Source organism: Trachypithecus francoisi, unplaced genomic scaffold, assembly GCF_009764315.1.
Source record: "Trachypithecus francoisi isolate TF-2019V2 unplaced genomic scaffold, Tfra_2.0 Contig01461, whole genome shotgun sequence".
NCBI classification, from domain to species: domain Eukaryota; kingdom Metazoa; phylum Chordata; class Mammalia; order Primates; family Cercopithecidae; genus Trachypithecus; species Trachypithecus francoisi.
In genome coordinates this window covers 6,151,067-6,163,151 of record NW_022681433.1, presented here as the reverse complement: position 1 = coordinate 6,163,151, position 12,085 = coordinate 6,151,067, and the positions used below count along the sequence as shown (strand labels likewise).

The 12,085-nt window shown below is 35.1% G+C and overlaps 1 pseudogene; it reads right to left on the bottom strand.

The window, feature by feature from the left end:
* Positions 1–1,263: 1,263 nt before the first annotated feature.
* Positions 1,264–1,969, bottom strand: LOC117096462 (annotated as a pseudogene).
* Between the last annotated feature and the right edge of the window lie 10,116 nt (positions 1,970–12,085).

Genomic DNA, 12,085 nt, shown 5'->3' with positions numbered 1-12,085 from the left:
GAATCATGTTGTCAATATCCACAAAATAACTTGCTGAGATTTTGATTGGGATTACCTGACATCTTGACAATAGTGAGTCTTCCTATCCATGAGCATGGAATAGCTCTCTCTTTATTTCTTTTTTTTTTCATCAGTTTTGTAGGTTTCCTCATATAGATCTTATACATATTTTGTTATATTTATGCATAAATATTTCATTTTTGGAGTGCTAATGTAAATGGTATTGTGCTTTCAATTTCAAATTCCACTTGCTCATTGCTAGTATATAGAAGAGCAACTGACTCTTGTATATTAATTTTGCATCTTGCAAGCTTTGTTATAATATCATATTAGTTCCAGGAGATTTTCATCGATGCATTCAGATTTTCTACATAGATCATTATGTCATTTGTGAACAAAGACAGTTTTTTTCTTCCTTTTCCATTTGTATACCTTTTATTTCCCTTTTATGTTTTATTGCATTAGCCAGGACTTCCAATATAATGTTGAACAGCAGTGATGAGAAGGTACATTTTTGCCTTGTTCCTGATCTTTTGTGAGAAAGATTTTAATTTCTCAGCATTAAGCATCATATTAGCTGTAGATTTTTATAGACGTTCTTTAGCAAGTTGAGAAAGTTCCCCTCTATACCTAGTTTATGGAAAATTTATATCGTGAATGGATGTTGGATCTTTTTCAAATGCTTCTTTTTGCCTCTGTTGATATAGGTATGTGATTTTTATTCTTTAGTTTGTGAAGTGAGGGATTACATTAATTTATTTTTGATTGTTGAACAAGCCTTGCATACCTGGGATAAATTCCACTTGGTTATAGTATATAATTCTTTGTATGCATTGTTGGATACTATTTGCTAAAATTCTGCTGAGGACTTTTGCACCTAAGTTCATGTGAGATATTGGTTTATAGTTTCTTTTCTTGTACTGTTGTTGGTTTCGGTGTTAGGATAATGCTGATCACATAGAATGAGTTAGGAAGAAATTCCTCTGCTTCTATCTTCTGAAAAGAGATTATATTTTCCTTAAGAGTTTGGTATATTTTAGCAGTGAGACCATCTAGTTCTACTAGTTTCTGTTTAGAAAGATTATTAATTGTTTTAATTTCTTTAATTGATACAGACTTATTCAGATTATCTATTTCTTTTTCTGTGAGTTTTGGAAGATTGTATCTTTCAAGAAATTGCTGCATTTTACCTAAGTTATGAATTTTGTGGGCATAGAATTGTTCATAATATTTTTGTTAACCGTGAGCCAAAGCTTTCTTTGTTCATTTCTTGCATTTGAAGTAGTCTTCAATGTCATCCTTGGCCTGAGCTTCTTTACCATAGTCCTTAACTACTACAGAACTGCAACCAATCACTTTAAAAAGTTTTCTCTCTTTGTCAGTTATGCAGAGGACAGCCCATATTCTTAGTTTCTTTTTTTTTTTTTTTTTTTTTTGAGACGGAGTCTCGCTCTGTCGCTCAGGCTGGAGTGCAGTGGCCGGATCTCAGCTCACTGCAAGCTCCGCCTCCCGGGTTTACGCCATTCTCTCGCCTCAGCCTCCCAAGTAACCGGGACTACAGGCGCCCGCCATCTCGCCCGGCTAATTTTTTGTATTTTTTTAGTAGAGACGGGGTTTCACCGTGTTAGCCAGGATGGTCTCGATCTCCTGACCCCGTGATCCGCCCGTCTCGGCCTCCCAAAGTGCTGGGATTACAGGCTTGAGCCACCGCGCCCGGCCTAGTTTCTTGTCATTAACTTTAATTATGTTCATTTGGTGTTTAGCAGAAAGGACGTTCACCAACTTGACATACAGGCTCATTGCACTTGGATGCAAGCACACAAAGATGGACTTGGTGCTTGTTTAAGGCTTTGGCAGCTCTGTGAATTCCGTGTACTGCGCTCCTGTGGATGAGGACAGTCTTCAGCACTTTTTGTAAAGCAGTATTAATGTCCATTATACCTTTAGCAGCAATGCCTTCCTCGATCATGGTGGTGGGTTATGGATGAAGCTAAATATTGAATGCACCTGAGCCTCCACCTCTGTACAATTTAGCTGTGGCAGGTAAAGATCTATAGTATTTTTTGATCATCCTTTTAATGTTCACAGAATATGTGGTGATGTTCCTCCATTCATTTAGGATATTAGTAATGTACCCTTTCTTTTTTCTTAGTTATGGTGGCTATAACTTTATTGATTTTATTGATAATTTTAAATAATCAGCTTTAGATTTTGTTGATGTTTTTCTATTGATTTCTTGTTCTAAATTTCATTTATTTCTACTCTAATTTTTGTTATTTCTTTTCTTGTGCATGCTGTCTTAATTTAAATTTTCTAGTTTCCCAGGGTGGAGGCTTAGATGACTGCTTTTAGATTTTTCTTCTTTTCTAATATATGGATTCAGTGATATACATTTCTCTCTCAGCTCTGCTTTTGCAGCATCCCACAAATTTTGATAAGTTGTGTTTTCTTGTAGTGCCAAATATTTTAAAATTTGTTTTGAGATTTCTTTGTTGACTTGTGTTATTTAGAGGTGTGTTGTTTAACCTACACATATTCTGGGACTTTTCAGCTATCTTACTGTTATTGATTTCTAGTTCAATTCCATTGTGGTCTGAGAGCAGACATAGTATTATTTATATTCTTTTAAATTTGCTAAAGTTTGTTTTGTGGACCAAAATTTGGTCTATCTTTGTGAATGTTTTGTGTGAGCTTGAGAAGAATATATATTCTGCTGTTGCTTGAAGTAGTCTCTAAAAGTCCATTTTTATCCAGTTGATTGATGGTGGTGTTGGGTTCAACTATGTCCTTACCAGTATTCTGCCTACTGGATCTGTCCATTTCTAAAATAAGGGTGTTGAAGTCTCAACTATAGTAGATTTATTAATTTTTCTTTTCAGCTCTCTCAATTTTTGGCTCTTTATTTTGACACTTTATTGTTAGATGCACACACATGAAGATTGTTATGTCTTCTTGAAGAATTGACACCTTTACATTATGCAGTGCCCCTCCTTAACCCTGATAACTTTCCTTGCTCTGCAGTTCTGTCTAAAATTAACAGAGGTACTCCTGCTTTCTTTTGGTTGGTGTTTGCATGGTATGCCTTTTTCCATCCATTTACTTTCAGTCTATATTTGTGTTTATATTTAAGGCAGTTTCTTGTAGACAACATATATTTTTGTCTTGTTTTTTGATCCACTCTGGCAGTCCCCATCTTTTAATATGTACGTTTAGAGCAATGACATTCAAAGTGATTACTGATATAATTCGATTAATATCTACTATATCTGTTACTGTTTTCTATTTATTGCTCCAGCTCTTTGTTCCTATTTTTGTCTTCCAATCTTTTTCTGCATTTTCAAGTTTTGAGTATTTTATATGATCTTTTTTCTCTCCTTTTTTTAGTATATGAGTTTTACTACTTAAAAATAATATTGGTCAGGTGTGGTGGCTGACACCTGTAATCCCAGCACTTTGGGAGGCTGAGGCGGGCAGATTACCTGAGGTCGCGAGTTTGAGACCAGCCTGACCAACATGGAGAAACCCTGTCTCTACTAAAAATACAAAATTAGCCAGGCATGGTGGCACATGCCTGTAATCCCAGCTACTCGAGAGGCTGAGGCAGGAGAATTGCTTGAACCCTGGAGGCAGAGGTTGTGGTGAGCCAAGATCGTGCCATTGCACTCCAGCCTCGGCAACAAGAGCTAAACTCCATCTCAAAAAAAAATTGTATATATATGTATATATTAATTGGTTCCCCTAGATTTTGCAATATAAATTTACAACTAATCCAAGTCTACTTTCAAATAACACTATACTATGAGCATATGAGTATTATACCTTGTAATAGTGGTGCTCACATTCTCACAGGTAGTGCAGGTACCTAATAACAAAATAATTCTAATTCCTCTCTGTGTTTTTTCATATTATTGTTGTTATTTGCTTTGCTTGTATGTAAGCATATTAAAGCATATGTTGCACATAAGGGTTGTAGGAGTCAGGGGAGAGCTTTCCCCTTAGCCCTCTGAAAAATATACTCACAAAAGGCAGATAAATTGGAGAAAAGGCATATAAATTTATTAACATGTATGCATTGGGAGAATGACAGAGTGATTGTTTACCCCTCAACAAGATGAAAGAAGCATATATATCATCCTGGAAAACAGGAGGGAGAACTGTCTGTTGAGGGACAGTATTGTCTGTTGAAGGAAAATAAAGGTATACTAGAGAGAATGAATGGATCCGGTAACAGATATTAACTTGTAAAGGGTCTATTCATATGTGGCTACATTTTTGGTATTACAGGGAAGGGAAGAAGAAACAATTTTTTGGGGGTGGGTCTGGATCTTAGGCAGATAAATGTTTTGGGAGAGACAGTACTAGGGAGAAGGCCCCACATTGTTATCTGTTAGACCAAGTAAGTAAGAAAAAAGAGGAATTTTAATTTTACCTTCATTTTTTTTTTTTCTCCAGTGCTTTTCTTTTCTTTAGGTTCAAGTTTCTGACCTATGTTATTTTCCTTCTCCCTGAAGGACTTCTTTTAGCATTTCTTGCAAGGCAGGTCAAAACTATAAAACAAAATGTGGGGCCTCCATCTCATTGGATCTCCTGGAGCTTTTTAACTCTCAGACTTGTCCATCCTGTGCCTTTAGCAATTTATCAGTAACAGTTCAGATATTCCTACCCTGGGATCATTTCCTATGAAGGTTTCATCTTGTGGGTTTCTGTTCTGGCAAGTTGTGATTCGCTGAATTAAGTCTGTTGGTTTCTCCAATTGAAGGGAAGCAGTTTGTTCTGTGACCTCAGTTGTCTTGTGGATCTAAGAAGAGTTGTTTCTCAGTTTATTCACCTTTTTATTTGTTGAAAGAATGGAGTGGTGACATTTAAGCTTCTTACAAGCCTGACCGGAAATTGGAAGTGAATTTAGTTTCAAAATTTAGTCTTCTTGCTAAAGTTTTCATTCTAATGTTTGGCATTTCAAATAATACTCTCTTAGTTTCCATAAATGTGGAGAGATAGTAGCCTACGACTCAGAGGTCTGTGAGAATTTGAAAGGAAAAAGCCAGGAAAAATTGTTTTAGGAAATGGATTAACTGTGTCCACAGAAGCAGTGGCAGCTCTTTTAGCAGGCTGATTTTGTAATGTGATTCTGGGAGTTATCTCTAAGATGCAGGGCTATAATGATTCTGCTTCTTGTATCATGGAAGAAGAGATCAAAAAGGCATTAGGATGTTACTGTAGTGATTTATCCTGATTATCAGTATGATATAGAAATGCTGCTTCTTAATGTGGATTGGTAGGGATGTGCCTAAAACCCAGAAGATCGTAGAGTTACTAGTGTGTACCACCATATCCAGTTATAAAAGCAAATAATCAATTATTAGGCAGGATTACCAAAAATTAATAGCCCTCAGAAATAAAAGTTTGCATCACCTCATAAGTAAGGAATACTGGCTGACTACAGTGTCCCCAGGTTTTAGAATGGTTTTTTATAATTAGATTTTTAAAAAGTCATGTGAGAGGATATTCATATTAATAAATGGATCTAGTACTTTAAATATTAATTATATTACATGACATATTTGGTTTTGCTTTTTTGACCTTATTTCATTTTATAATCAATAACATTATTTCATTTCCTTGTTCCTATTTTGTTTTCTTTTCTTTTTCTCCTTTTCTGACATCTATTTGCTTCATTAAATTTTCTTTATTCTCCCCATATCTTTACTAAGTTTTGAAATTGCTAATTCCATTTCTTTTTTAAAGTGGTTGCCTGGAACATTTTAGTGTATGTAGTTAACTTTACATATTTTTATGATTTTACCTAATAGGACAAAGACTTTAGCATGCCCTAAGTTTTTCCAGACTTCACATTTTGTGATATTTTTGTATAGTATTTTAGTTCCAAAATGTTAAAAGAAACATCAGTTTTCTTGGGTTTTAATTTTAAAATCCAGTTTGTGATTCTCTTTTTTTTTTTTTGAGACAGTCTTGCTCTGTTGCCCAGGCTGGAGTGCAGTGGCATGATCTCAGTTTACTGCAACCTCTGCCTCCCGGGTTCAAGGGATTCTCCTGCCTCAGCCTCCGGAGTAGATGGGAATACAGGTATGTGCCACCACACCCTGCTAATTTTTTGTATTGTTAATAGAGACAGGGTTTTACCATGTTGACCAGGCTGGTCTCGAACTCTTGACCTCAGGTGATCCACCCGCCTTGGTCTTCCAAAGTGCTGAGATTATAGGCCTGAGTCACTGCACCTAGCCCAGTTTGTGATTCTTTACATACCTCTTCTCTCTGTCATGGTGATCAAAGAACTAAATATTGAGATGAATTCTGCATCAACCTGGATTCCTATGAGATTATTATGAGCAGTTTCCCCTACTGACTCATACTGAATGGATAATGTTGGTAAGAGACAAATTTTCATTTGGTTGCCTCTTGAGATTTGGGGGCTGTTTGTTACTGCATATAACCTTGTCTATCCATCTGATACTGAAATTAATTACAGAGAGTGTGCTGTTACTGAATCAAAAACTTCAATAAGGTGACATTGTCATAGTAGTTATTGGGTGGCAAAGAAACTGTTATTGGATACTGGAAGGATAGTAATCCATATTTTGATGATGTGGAACATTTCACAAAACTGTACTTTGGTAATGGTAGCTCTAGGAAAAGAGGGAGAAAAATGGAGTGTTGGTTCTTTGTGTTGGTTGATATTGGCTGCTTTTTCAAGAAATGAGATGTGTTAAAAAATGAATCAGCTAAAATATGGGCGGAAGTGAAGGGGGATTGAGAGAGTCCACAAATTCATGGATTGTTTATGAATTTTATATAAATGAAATTATACAATGTGTATTTTGTGTCTGGCTTCCTTTGTTCAACATTGTGTTTGAGATTCATTCATCTTGTTCTGTGTAACTACATTTATTTAGTTTTACTAAAATATATTATCTAATTATCTGAATATATCTCAATTTTTTATGCACTCTACTGTCAATGGACATTTATGTTGTTTTATAGTTTTGACTACTGTAAATAATATCATTAAGAACCTTTTTGTACATGTCTCGTGGTGCATATATGCGCACATTTCTATGGGACAGTTATCTAGGAATAGAATTATTGGGTCATAGAATGTGTGCAATGCCAACCTATTTTCCAAAATGTTTGTATCATCAGTTCATACTTCCATTAGCATTGTATGTAAGTTCTTCTCACTTCACATCTTTGTCAACATTTACTGTTACCAGCCTTTTAAATATTTTTCCATTTAGTGGATGTGTGATGGCTTAGTTTGAATTTTCTTGATTAATAATAAAAATGAATACCTTTTCCCATGTTTATTGGCCTTGAATTATGTCTGTTGTGAAGTGCCTGCTCAAGAGTTTTGTTTTCTAGAGTCTTCCTGAGTTCCTTGGCTTGTGGTCTCACATTATTTTGGCCTCTGCTTCTGTTGTCGTATCTCTGAAACTGACCTTCCTGTCTCCCTCTTATAAAGACCCTTATGATAACAACATTGGCCCACCTGGATAATTCAGGATAATCTACCCATCTCAATTTACTTAATTACATTGGTGAAGTTTCTTTTGCTGTAGAAGGTAGAATAGTCACAGATTCTGGGGATTTGAATGTCTTTGGGGGGCACTATTGAGCTATATCCTTTGTGGCTTGAATAAGGATGTGCTCTTATTTCTTGCTATGTGCTCAAGAAAGCTAGACTCCTGCCAATAATAGTGAATAAAATTAAAAGTCCATTGTCAATAATTAAAAAATACTTTTTCTGTATTATTGTTAAAACTAACATTTGCTTAAATTGTACTGCGAAAATATTTTTAATATTTCTCTGAACAATGATGAGTGAGTGATCTTAATTTCTGGACCACCTAGGTCAATAATATTGAAATGGTAATAGAAATTTTAGTCTCTTTGGAATAATCTGTACTTTTATAGGCTTCTGTTTATTATTCAAAATGTTCTGGATGTGGTGCCATTATAATAGTCATTGTAATTATTTCCTGGGGCCTTTAGTACTTCTGTGTCTAAAGGTGAAAAAAAGTGATTGATTGCAAATAAATGAGGCTCCACAGTATCATCAATCAATTTTGTCCTTTCATTCGAGCTTCAAAACACTACTGCATTTCATATGCTTCCTAATGGCAAAAGAGAAAACCTCTTACCTTTTTGGATTAGGAGTATGTCTTAATTCTTTCGGGCTGCTGTAATAAAATACCTTAGATTGGGTAAATAAAAACGGAAATTTACTTCTCACAATTCTTATGGCTGTAAAGTCCAAGATGAAGATGCCAGCAGATTTGGTTTCTGGGGAAGTTTGCTCTTTGCTTCTTTTTGGTTTCTTTGCTCTTTGCTTCAAAATGGCACCTTGTTGCTATGTCTTGGCATGGCAGAAGGGAGGAACAGTCTCCCTCAAGCCTTTTTATTAGGTTACTAATGGGAACTCATGAATGTGGAACTTTCAGGATCTGATTACTTCCTAAAGGCCTCAGCTTTTAATACCGTCCCTTTAGGGATTAGAGTTTAACATATGAATTTTGAAGGAACATAAACATTCAGACCATAGCAGGAGACAATGATATTATACAGACCTATTTATAATTTATATTACTAACTTATGACCTTGTGCTTAGATATTTGAATATAATTGAAGCTCTAGGAGGATAAACTGCACTTAAATTACCTTTTTGTACCACTTGACATGCCACTGAGCCCCTCATCATCCTTTTACTTGAGATTTGAAGAGGAGAAGTGGAAAAAGCATGGGATTTGAATTCAGAAGACCTGAATGCTACTAAATACCAGCTGTATAATCTTGGGCAAGCCATTTAACCTCATCTGCTAAATGGGAATGTAGTAACACTTACTTCCCAGAGTTCTTGACAATGGATATCAAGAAGCTACTCTGTAACTGCAGTGACTCTAGGTTTTGTTTATTCAGTTTTGTTCCTGAGAGTGGAGTCTGATTATTAAGAACTTTTCTAGAATCAATAGATACATTGGCTTAGCATAAAAGGGAAGTTTATTGGCTCGTATGATTTCACTAAAAATTCCAGAAGAGTATCTGCTTCAGGTACAGTTTGATCAAGGAGCTGACATGTTATCAGCAGCTGTCTATCTCTTTAGTCTATTTTTCTGCATAGTGTTTTCATTCTATGTGGTGTCAGTATGACTTTAGCAGCTTTAGACCTGTAGTCACCTATGTTTACTCCAAAGAAAAAGAGTATCTCTTTCAGGTAGTTTCTGTACAAACCCTAGGATTTACTCTAAATTGGACCAGTTTGGATGACATGTCCATGCCTAACTTTGACATGCCGTGACCTGATCATGAGGCTAAAGGGACTGCCCCAACTTGAATCACATGATTCATTCCCAGAGCCTGGGTGAGACCGTTGAACCACAAGTACCAGAAGTGGCAAAGGATTTGGGATACTATAAGCTAAAGAAGTGGGCTGGGTTCTGGATGATACGAAGTGTCCATTCTAGGGTCACTTATGTTTTTGAGAGGATGTCATTTTATCCTTAGTTTCCCCTACTCAATAGAGATAGCTTTTATGGAAGAAACTTTGTCCTTTTGTTTTAAAATATTCTTCTCCCTCCCTTTGTTTATCTGAAGCTCATAATTATAACATGATGTATGTCTTTCCTTTCTTTCTGGCAAAATTTTTTTCTCCATCTGTTTTTTATTGAATGATGTATGGGAAAGCCACATTTTCCTAGCTAGGAAAGCTTGGTAAGCTATTCTCAATGTCTCTGTGCATTCTGTTTAACACATTCCTATTTTTAGCTTTCTGGGAAGATTTATACAAGTGATTGTAGCCAGTATTAGCTTTTTAAACTCTTTCTTAGAAAATTTAAAGCTGCGTTTATCCCTGAATACTTTTCCATGGCTACTTAGGATATTGTTCTAAATATGTAAAATTTTAGCTCATGCAGATGTGGTTTTAAACATTTTATGGATATTAACATGGGTGCATATGTATTTTTCTCTAAATTCATTTATATTTACTTGTTTTGATACTAATATTAAATGCAGATAAAGAAAACTTAAATAACATGTTTTCTTTTCTGAATAAGGCTGAAAACCTATCATAGATAACCTCCTAGGTTTTGAAGTATCAGTACTACCAGAGAAAAGGAAAAAAAATTCACTTTTAATGCTTGTACTTTGAAAGTATTATATGACTTACCATTATACTCTACAGTTTCAAGTGATAAAGTTGAATAATTCAATTTTAGAAGGAAGCACTGGAATCTTTAATCTTTATCACAGTTCATTGTTACTCTTTGTAAACTTCACTGGAAGAGAATAAGATAATTAGACTGTCACTGGTGTACAGTTTTTTGTTACATTTTAAAATCCTTATAGAAGAAAGTTTTGGCATTTTGTTTTTGGATAGGTTTGTATTTTGATTTGGTAGTTGCACTCAGTAATTAATGCTTTTGTGATTACCTTAAGTATTTGTGAATAAATGCATAAATACATAGCTGAATTGACCAAAATAATTTCCTTTTTAATCAAAAATGTAATTTTTTTTTCTTTTTTACTTCATTGAGTTGCTTTCACTCAGTTGTCTTTTCAAGATCCAAAGTTAATCAAGTAGGTCCTTTGGTTCACTTTGCTCTTGCTACCCTATGCTTGCAAGGCAGTAATAAATAAGTGGCATCTTCCTGGATAATTTATGATGTGCATAGGAGATAACACCCGAGATAAAAACCCTCTTCTGTTCCCCCTTCCACCACTCTTTGAGATCCTTTGGCAGTTTGGTAGGAGAAAGCAATTGGAAAGCTTCTCATGAAACTTCCTTACCTAAAACCACTATGTACAAAAAATCAGGAGTTGAAAGGTACTTCTGTACTACCAAATTTTACATATTTTCTTTAAAGTCTGGATCCACCAATTACTATCATGTAGCCTTGTAGAATTATGTAATTTTTCTGTCCTAATTTTTCTCATCTCCAAAATTGGGATTAAAATATTATAACTTTTAGGGCTATGGTTGGGATTAAAGGAGTTATACGTGTATGATATTTAGAAGGGTGTTTGGTAGATAGTAAGCACTCTTAAATGTGAACCATTATTATGGAATGGAGTACACCTTGGCAGTTAAGAGTTAAGGGTCTGGAGTCAAACTTGCTTTATTTCATACTATTTCTGCCCTTAAGCAAGCTAGTTAATCTCCCTGAGCCATAATTCTCTCAATTGTAAAACTGGTATAATAATGGTATCAAAGGTGTGAGGTTGTTGTGAATTTAAATAAGATAATATACACAAGGCTCTTAGAATAATACCTGGCACATGCAATCATGGCACAAATATAACCTATTATTATCATTAACAGCATCTGTGTTTTATTATAAACTCCACAAGAGCACATAGAAGACATTTACTTAATTCGATCGGCATAGATTCTAAAAGAGAAACTCCTATGAATAAACACGTCCAAATAATTAGATTTAAAATTTGAAATAGCCATGCTTTTCTTTTTTACTTCACCACCCAGTATTATGGTAAGTGGTTGAATACCACTAACAAATATAAGTAAACGCACATATACTAAATATGAAACAGCTAAATAACACAGCCCTGTGTTAGAAGGCTCAACTCCTAGAGAAAATGGATCCAGAGACAGTAAATACTTGTTTCAAGAGATAGGAAATAACCATAAAAGAATGGAGGAAAGTGTCAGAGGATTCCCTCAGCACAAACAAGACTTTATTCACTTAAGAATCACTCCTTCTGCAGTAGCATACCCCAGAAGATATTCACAAACATTCCAAGAGTTTCTATTGGGCAGCCCCAACTACTATAGTTTCTGGGTTGTGCATATTGGTGCAAAAGTATCTAGAAAGAGAAAATAAATGTTACTCTAAAAGTGGTAGAAACACATTGATAAACTATGTATAGATGAGGCACTAAACCCTTACTCTTTTCATTAAACTTTGAGCAATTGCAGACAATAATATTTATTATTTATTACTATTATTTTTTGCAATTGTTGTATCAACATTGGCATCAGAAAAATGACCTGCATGGTGGCAATTAGCTTGGAGTAATATGACTCAAGTCATTCACGACCAAAAGCTTCATAAT